General features: G+C 50.4%; 17 non-coding genes and 5 pseudogenes across 17 annotated transcripts; all 22 read right to left on the bottom strand.

The window, feature by feature from the left end:
* LOC127740188 (5S ribosomal RNA) lies at positions 1-119 on the bottom strand. Its single transcript, XR_008000869.1, has one exon. It is a non-coding gene; the product is annotated as a 5S ribosomal RNA (ribosomal RNA).
* A 181-nt stretch (positions 120-300) lies between these two features.
* LOC127740012 (5S ribosomal RNA) lies at positions 301-419 on the bottom strand. Its single transcript, XR_008000747.1, has one exon. It is a non-coding gene; the product is annotated as a 5S ribosomal RNA (ribosomal RNA).
* Positions 420-602: 183 nt separating this feature from the next.
* On the bottom strand, positions 603-721 carry LOC127740022 (5S ribosomal RNA). The gene has a single exon (XR_008000757.1). It is a non-coding gene; the product is annotated as a 5S ribosomal RNA (ribosomal RNA).
* A 187-nt stretch (positions 722-908) lies between these two features.
* Positions 909-1,027, bottom strand: LOC127740079 (uncharacterized; annotated as a pseudogene).
* A 186-nt stretch (positions 1,028-1,213) lies between these two features.
* Positions 1,214-1,332, bottom strand: LOC127740272 (5S ribosomal RNA). The gene has a single exon (XR_008000952.1). It is a non-coding gene; the product is annotated as a 5S ribosomal RNA (ribosomal RNA).
* A 183-nt stretch (positions 1,333-1,515) lies between these two features.
* Positions 1,516-1,633, bottom strand: LOC127740283 (5S ribosomal RNA). Its single transcript, XR_008000962.1, has one exon. It is a non-coding gene; the product is annotated as a 5S ribosomal RNA (ribosomal RNA).
* A 177-nt stretch (positions 1,634-1,810) lies between these two features.
* LOC127739923 (5S ribosomal RNA) lies at positions 1,811-1,928 on the bottom strand. Its single transcript, XR_008000665.1, has one exon. It is a non-coding gene; the product is annotated as a 5S ribosomal RNA (ribosomal RNA).
* A 183-nt stretch (positions 1,929-2,111) lies between these two features.
* LOC127740085 (uncharacterized) lies at positions 2,112-2,230 on the bottom strand (annotated as a pseudogene).
* Positions 2,231-2,424: 194 nt separating this feature from the next.
* On the bottom strand, positions 2,425-2,543 carry LOC127740171 (5S ribosomal RNA). Its single transcript, XR_008000852.1, has one exon. It is a non-coding gene; the product is annotated as a 5S ribosomal RNA (ribosomal RNA).
* Positions 2,544-2,764: 221 nt separating this feature from the next.
* LOC127740058 (5S ribosomal RNA) lies at positions 2,765-2,883 on the bottom strand. The gene has a single exon (XR_008000792.1). It is a non-coding gene; the product is annotated as a 5S ribosomal RNA (ribosomal RNA).
* Positions 2,884-3,063: 180 nt separating this feature from the next.
* Positions 3,064-3,182, bottom strand: LOC127740350 (5S ribosomal RNA). Its single transcript, XR_008001028.1, has one exon. It is a non-coding gene; the product is annotated as a 5S ribosomal RNA (ribosomal RNA).
* Positions 3,183-3,366: 184 nt separating this feature from the next.
* LOC127740029 (5S ribosomal RNA) lies at positions 3,367-3,484 on the bottom strand. Its single transcript, XR_008000764.1, has one exon. It is a non-coding gene; the product is annotated as a 5S ribosomal RNA (ribosomal RNA).
* A 183-nt stretch (positions 3,485-3,667) lies between these two features.
* Positions 3,668-3,786, bottom strand: LOC127740094 (uncharacterized; annotated as a pseudogene).
* Positions 3,787-3,970: 184 nt separating this feature from the next.
* LOC127739868 (5S ribosomal RNA) lies at positions 3,971-4,089 on the bottom strand. The gene has a single exon (XR_008000610.1). It is a non-coding gene; the product is annotated as a 5S ribosomal RNA (ribosomal RNA).
* Positions 4,090-4,272: 183 nt separating this feature from the next.
* LOC127740056 (5S ribosomal RNA) lies at positions 4,273-4,391 on the bottom strand. The gene has a single exon (XR_008000790.1). It is a non-coding gene; the product is annotated as a 5S ribosomal RNA (ribosomal RNA).
* A 249-nt stretch (positions 4,392-4,640) lies between these two features.
* Positions 4,641-4,759, bottom strand: LOC127740054 (5S ribosomal RNA). The gene has a single exon (XR_008000788.1). It is a non-coding gene; the product is annotated as a 5S ribosomal RNA (ribosomal RNA).
* Positions 4,760-4,942: 183 nt separating this feature from the next.
* LOC127740097 (uncharacterized) lies at positions 4,943-5,098 on the bottom strand (annotated as a pseudogene).
* A 424-nt stretch (positions 5,099-5,522) lies between these two features.
* On the bottom strand, positions 5,523-5,641 carry LOC127740405 (5S ribosomal RNA). Its single transcript, XR_008001082.1, has one exon. It is a non-coding gene; the product is annotated as a 5S ribosomal RNA (ribosomal RNA).
* A 184-nt stretch (positions 5,642-5,825) lies between these two features.
* Positions 5,826-5,944, bottom strand: LOC127739841 (5S ribosomal RNA). Its single transcript, XR_008000583.1, has one exon. It is a non-coding gene; the product is annotated as a 5S ribosomal RNA (ribosomal RNA).
* A 222-nt stretch (positions 5,945-6,166) lies between these two features.
* LOC127740121 (5S ribosomal RNA) lies at positions 6,167-6,285 on the bottom strand. The gene has a single exon (XR_008000803.1). It is a non-coding gene; the product is annotated as a 5S ribosomal RNA (ribosomal RNA).
* A 186-nt stretch (positions 6,286-6,471) lies between these two features.
* On the bottom strand, positions 6,472-6,628 carry LOC127740043 (uncharacterized; annotated as a pseudogene).
* Positions 6,629-6,812: 184 nt separating this feature from the next.
* Positions 6,813-6,931, bottom strand: LOC127739951 (5S ribosomal RNA). The gene has a single exon (XR_008000693.1). It is a non-coding gene; the product is annotated as a 5S ribosomal RNA (ribosomal RNA).
* Between the last annotated feature and the right edge of the window lie 204 nt (positions 6,932-7,135).

Below are 7,135 nucleotides of genomic sequence, written 5' to 3'. Positions count from 1 at the left end.
GAGGTGCAACACGAGGACTTCCCAGGAGGTCACCCATCCTAGTACTACTCTCGCCCAAGCACGCTTAACTGCGGAGTTCTGATGGGATCCGGTGCATTAGTGCTGGTACAATCGCACCTATTATAGTTCGCACACACAATTTTCTTAACCGTACGGCGCGAGAGAGCGTAACACTATCCGCGAAACCTTGCGTGTACCGTAGGTGCCTGCCGAGGATGAGGCCATTGCGGCTCGCCCTTAGGTGTCCTACTCGGGATAGCGTCATTTAAAGTATGAGGGTCGGCACGACGTAAAAAAAAAAAGGTGCAACACGAGGACTTCCCAGGAGGTCACCCATCCTAGTACTACTCTCGCCCAAGCACGCTTAACTACGGAGTTCTGATGGGATCCGGTGCATTAGTGCTGGTATTTTCGCACCTATTATAGTCCGCACACACAATTTTCTTAACCATATTATGCGAAAGAGCGTAACACTATCCGCGAAGCCTTGCGGTAACCGTAGGTGCCTGCCGAGGATGAGGCCATTGCAGCTCGCCCTTAGGCGTCCTACTCGGGATAGCGTCACTTAAAGAATGAGGGTCGTCATGACGTAAAAAAAAAAAGAGGTGCAACAAGAGGACTTCCCAGGAGGTCACCCATCCTAGTACTACTCTTGCCCAAGCACGCTTAATTGTGGAGTTCTGATGGGATCTGGTGCATTAGTGCTGGTACGATCGCACCTATTATAGTTCGCACACACAATTTTCTTAACCAAACAGCGCGAGAGAGCGTAACACTATCCACAAAGCCTTGCAGGTACCGCAGGTGCCTGCCGAGGATGAGGCCATTGCGGCTCGTCCTTAGGTGTTCTACTCGGGATAGCTTCATTTAAAGAATGAGGGTTGGCACGACGTAAAAGAAAAAAAAAAGAGGTGCAACACGAGTACTTCCCAGGAGGTCACCCATCCTAGTGCTACTCTTGCCCAAGCACGCATAATTGTCGAGTTCTGATGGGATCCGGTGCATTAGTGCTGGTACGATCGCACCTATTATAGTTCGCACACACAATTTTCTTAACCATACGGCGCGAGAGAGCGTAACACTATCCGCGAAGCCTTGCAGGTACCGTAGGCGCCTGCCGAGGATGAGGCCATTGCGGCTCGCCCTTAGATGTTCTACTCGGGATAGCTTCATGTAAAGAATGAGGGTCGTCACGACGTAAAAAAAAAAAAAAGAGGTGCAACACGAGGACTTCCCAGGAGGTCACCCATCCTAGTACCACTCTCGCCTAAGCACGCTTAACAGCGGAGTTCTGATGGGATCCGGTGCATTAGTGCTGGTACGATCGCACCTATTAGAGTTCACACACACAATTTTCTTAACCATACGACGCGAGAGAGCGTAACACTATCCACAAAGAATTGCAGGTACCGTAGGTGCCTGCCGAGGATGAGGCCATTGCGGCTCGCCCTTAGGTGTTCTACTCGGGATAGCTTCATTTAAAGAATGAGGGTCGGCACGACGTAAAAAAAAAAAGAGGTGCAACACGAGGACTTCCAGGAGGTCACCCATCCTAGTACTACTCTCGCCCAAGCACGCTTAACTGCGGAGTTCTGATGGGATCCGGTGCATTAATGCTGGTATTTTCGCACCTACACACACAATTTTCTTCACCATACGGTGCGAGAGAGCGTAACACTATCCGCGAAGCCTTGCGGTTACCGTAGGTGCCTGCCGAGGATGAGGCCATTGCGGCTCGCCCTTAGGTGTCCTCTTCGGGATAGCGTCATTTAAAGAATGAGGGTCGTCATGACGTAAAAAAAAATAAAAAGAGGTGCGACACGAGGACTTCCCAGAGGTCACCCATCCTAGTACTACTCTTGCCCAAGCACGCTTAATTGTGGAGTTCTGATGGGATCCGGTGCATTAGTGCTGGTACGATCGCACCTATTACAGTTCGCACACACAATTTTCTTAACCATACGGCGCGAGAGAGCGTAACACTATCCACAAAGCCTTGCAGGTATCGTAGGTGCCTGCCGAGGATGAGGCCATTGCTGCTCGCCCTTAGGTGTTCTACTCGGGATAGCTTCATTTAAAGAATGAGGGTCGGCACGACGTAAAAAAAAAAAGAGGTGCAACATGAGTACTTCCCAGGAGGTCACCCATCATAGTGCTACTCTTGCCCAAGCACACTTAATTGTGGAGTTCCGATGGGATCCGGTGCATTAGTGCTGGTACGATCGCAACTATTATAGTTCGCACACACAATTTTCATAACATACGGCGCGAGAGAGCGTAACACTATCCACAAAGCCTTGCAGGTACCATAGGTGCCTGCCGAGGATGAGGCCATTGCGGCTCGCCCTTAGGCTCGCCCTTAGGTGTCCTACTCGGGATAGCGTCATTTAAAGCATGAGGGTCGGCACGACGTAAAAAAGAAAAAAGGTGCAACACGAGGACTTCCTAGGAGGTCACCCATCCTAGTACTACTCTCGCCCAAGCACGCTTCACTGCGGAGTTCTGATGGGATCCGGTGCATTAGTGCTGGTATTTTCACACCTATTATAGTCCGCACACACAATTTTCTTAACCATACGGTGCGAGAGAGCGTAACACTATTCGCGAAGCCTTGCGGTTACCGTAGGTGCCTGCCGAGGATGAGGCCATTGCGGCTCACCTTTAGGTGTCCTACTCGGGATAGCGTCATTTAAAGAACAAGGGTCACCACAATATAAAATAATGGAAAAAAACCGGTCAGCACGGACGTAAAAAAAAAAAAAAAGAGGTGCAAGACGAGGACTTCCCAGGATGTCACCCATCCTAGTACTACTCTCGCCCAAGCAAGCTTAACTGCTGAGTTCTGATGGGATCCGGTGCATTAGTGCTGGTACAATCGCACCGATTATAGTTCGCACAAACAATTTTCTTAACCGTACGGCGCGAGATAGCGTAACACTATCCGCGAAACCTTGCGTGTACCGTAGGTGCCTGCCGAGGATGAGGCCATTGCGGCTCGCCCTTAGGTGTCCTACTCGGCATAGCGTCATTTAAAGGATGAGGGTCAGCACGAGGTAAAAAAAAAAGGTGCAACACGAGGACTTCCCAGGAGGTCACCCATCCTAGTACTACTCTCGCCCAACCACGCTTAACTGCGGAGTTCTGATGGGATCCGGTGCATTAGTGCTGGTATTTTCGCACCAATTATAGTCCGCACACACAATTTTCTTAACCATACGGTGCGAGAGAGCGTAACACTATCCGCGAAGCCTTGCGGTTACCGTAGGTGCCTGCCGAGGATGAGGCCATTGCGGCTCGCCCTTAGGTGTCCTCTTCGGGATAGCGTCATTTAAAGAATGGGGGTCGTCATGACGTAAAAAAAAAAAAGAGGTGCGACACGAGGACTTCCTAGAGGTCACCCATCCTAGTACTACACTTGCCCAAGCACGCTTAATTGTGGAGTTCTGATGGGATCCGGTGCATTAGTGCTGGTACGATCGCACCTATTATAGTTCGCACACACAATTTTCTTAACCATACGGCGCGAGAGAGCGTAACACTATCCACAAAGCCTTGCAGGTATCGTAGGTGCCTGCCGAGGATGAGGCCATTGCGGCTCGCCCTTACGTGTTCTACTCGGGATAGCTTCATTTAAAGAATGAGGGTCGGCACGACGTAAAAAAAAAACGAGGTGCAGCACGAGTACTTCCCAGGAGGTCACCCATCATAGTGCTACTCTTGCCCAAGCACACTTAATTGTGGAGTTTCGATGGGATCCGGTGCATTAGTGCTGGTACGATCGCAACTATTATAGTTCGCACACACAATTTTCATAACATACGGCGCGAGAGAGCGTAACACTATCCACAAAGCCTTGCAGGTACCATAGGTGCCTGCCGAGGATGAGGCCATTGCGGCTCGCCCTTAGATGTTCTACTCGGGATAGCTTCATTTAAAGAATGAGGGTTGTCATGACGTAAAAAAAAAAAAAGAGGTGCAACACGAGGACTTCCCAGGAGGTCACCCCTCCTAGTACTACTCTTGCCCAAGCACGCTTAATTGTGGAGTTCTGATGGGATCCGGTGCATTAGTGCTGGTACGATCGCACCTATTATAGTTCGCACGCACAGATTTCTTAACCGTATGGCGCGAGAGAGCGTAACACTATCCGCGAAACCTTGCGGGTGACGTAGGTGCCTGCCGAGGATGAAGCCATTGCGGCTCGCCCTTAGGTGTCCTACTCGGGATAGCGTCATTTAAAGCATGAGGGTCGGCACGACGTAAAAAAGAAAAAAGGTGCAACACGAGGACTTCCTAGGAGGTCACCCATCCTAGTACTACTCTCGCCCAAGCACGCTTCACTGCGGAGTTCTGATGGGATCCGGTGCATTAGTACTGGTATGATCGCACCTATCGGTGCATTAGTGCTGGTACAATTGCACCTATTATAGTCCGCACACACAATTTTCTTAACCATACGGTGCGAGAGATCATAACACTATCCGCGAAGCCTTGCGGTTACCGTAAGTGCCTGCCGAGGATGAGGCCATTGCGGCTCGCCCTTAGGTGTCCTACTCGGGATAGCGTCATTTAAAGAATGAGGGTCGTCATGACGTAAAAAAAAATAAAAAGAGGTGCGACACGAGGACTTCCCAGAGGTAGAGGTGCAACACGAGGACTTCCCAGGAGGTCTCCCATCCTAGTACTACTCTTGCCCAAGCACGCTTTGTTGTGGAGTTCTGATGGGATCCGGTGCATTAGTGCGGTTACGATCACACCTATTATAGTTCGCACACACAATTTTCTTAACCATACGGCGCGAGAGAGCGTAACAATATCCACAAAGCCTTGCAGGTACCGTAGGTGCCTGCCGAGGATGAGGACATTGCGGCTCGCCCTTAGGTGTTCTACTCGGGATAGCTTCATTTAAAGAATGAGGGTCGGCACGACGTAAAAAAAAAACGAGGTGCAGCACGAGTACTTCCCAGGAGGTCACCCATCATAGTGCTACTCTTGCCCAAGCACACTTAATTGTGGAGTTTCGATGGGATCGCCCAAGCACGCTTAACTGTGGAGTTCTGATGGGATCCGGTGCATTAGTGCTGGTACGATCGCACCTATTATATTTCGCACACACAATTTTCTTAACCATACAGCGCGAGAGAGCGTAACACTATCCGCGAAACCTTGCAGGTACCGTAGGTGCCTACCGAGGATGAGGCCATTGCGGCTCGCCCTTAGGTGTTCTACTCGGGATAACGTCATTTAAAGAATGAGGGTCGGCACGACGTAAAAAAAAAAAGAGGTGCCACACGAGGACTTGGGATCCGGTGCATTAGTGCTGGTATGATCGCACCTATTATAGTTCGCACACACAATTTTCTTAACCATACGGCGCGAGAGAGCGTAACACTATCCGCGAAGCCTTGCCGGTACCGTAGGTGCCTGCCGAGGATGAGGCCATTGCGGCTCGCCCTTAGGTGTCCTACTCGGGATAGCTTCATTTAAAGAATGAGGGTCGGCACGACGTAAAAAAAAAAAAAGAGGTGCAACACGACGACTTCCCAGGAGGTCACCCATCCTAGTAATACTCTCGCCCAAGCACGCTTAACTGCGGAGTTCTGATAGGATCCGGTGTAATAGTGCTGGTATGATCGCACCTATTATAGTCCGCACACACAATTTTCTTAACCATACGGCGCTAGAGAGCGTAACACTATCAGCGAAGCCCTGCGGGTACCGTAGGTGCCTGCCGAGGATGAGGCCATTGCGGCCCGCCTTTAGGTGTCCTACTCGGGATAGCGTCATTTAAAGAATGAGGTTCGTCATGACGTAAAAAAAAAAAAGAGGTGCAACACGAGGACTTCCCAGGAGGTCACCCATCCTAGTACCACTCTCGCCCAAGCACGCTTAACTGCGGAGTTCTGATGGGATCCGGTGCATTAGTGCTGGTACGATCGCACCTATTAGAGTTCACACACACAATTTTCTTAACCATACGGCGCGAGAGAGCGTAACACTATCCACAAAGCCTTGCAGGTACCGTAGGTGCCTGCCGAGGATGAGGCCATTGCGGCTTGCCTTTAGGTGTTCTACTCGGGATAGCGTCATTTAAAGAATGAGGGTCGGCACGACGTAAAAAAAAAAAAAAAATGGGCAACGAGTACTTCCCAGGAGGTCACCCATCGATGTGCAACACGAGGACTTCCAAGGAGGTCACCCATCCTAGTACTTCTCTCGCCCAAGCACGCTTAACTACGAAGTTCTGATGGGATCCGGTGCATTAGTGCTGGTATGATCGCACCTATTATAGTTCGCACACACAATTTTCTTAACCATACGGCTCGAGAGAGCGTAACACTATCCGCGAAGCCTTGCGGGTACCGTAGGTGCCTGCCGAGGATGAGGCCATTGCGGCTCGCATTTAGGTGTCCTACTCGGGATAGCGTCATTTAAAGAATGAGGGTCGGCACGACGTAAAAAAAAAAAAAAAAGGGGCAACACGAGGACTTCCCAGAAGGTCACCCATCCTAGTACTACTCTTGCCCAAGCACGCTTATCACCCATCCTAGTACTACTCTCGCCCAAGCACGCTTAACTGCGGAGTTCTAATGGGATCCGGTGCATTAGTGTTGGTATGATTGCACCTATTAGAGTCTGCACACACAATTTTCTTAACCATACGGCGCGAGAGAGCGTAACACTATCCGCGAAGCCTTGCGGGTACCGTAGGTGCCTACCGAGGATGAGGCCATTGCGGCTCGCCCTTAGGTGTCCTACTCGGGATAGCGTCATTTAAAGAATGAGGGTCGGCACAACGTAAAAAAAAAAAAGAGGTGCAACACGAGGACTTCCAAGGAGGTCACCCATTCTAGTACTTCTCTCGCCCAAGCACGCTTAACTGCGGAGTTCTGATGGGATCCGGTGCATTAGTGCTGGTATGATCGCACCTATTATAGTTCGCACACACAATTTTCTTAACCATACGGCGCGAGAGAGCGTAACACTATCTGCGAAACCTTGCGGGTACCGTAGGTGCCTGCCGAGGATGAGGCCATTGCGGCTCGCATTTAGGTGTCCTACTCGGGATAGCATCATTTAAAGAATGAGGGTCGGCACGACGTAAAAAAAAAAAAAAAGAGGGGCAACACGAGGC

This window comes from Arachis duranensis, chromosome 6 (assembly GCF_000817695.3).
Source record: "Arachis duranensis cultivar V14167 chromosome 6, aradu.V14167.gnm2.J7QH, whole genome shotgun sequence".
NCBI lineage: Eukaryota > Viridiplantae > Streptophyta > Magnoliopsida > Fabales > Fabaceae > Arachis > Arachis duranensis.
The sequence above is the reverse complement of the archived record's forward strand: the minus strand, read 5'-3'. Positions and strand labels throughout refer to the sequence as shown.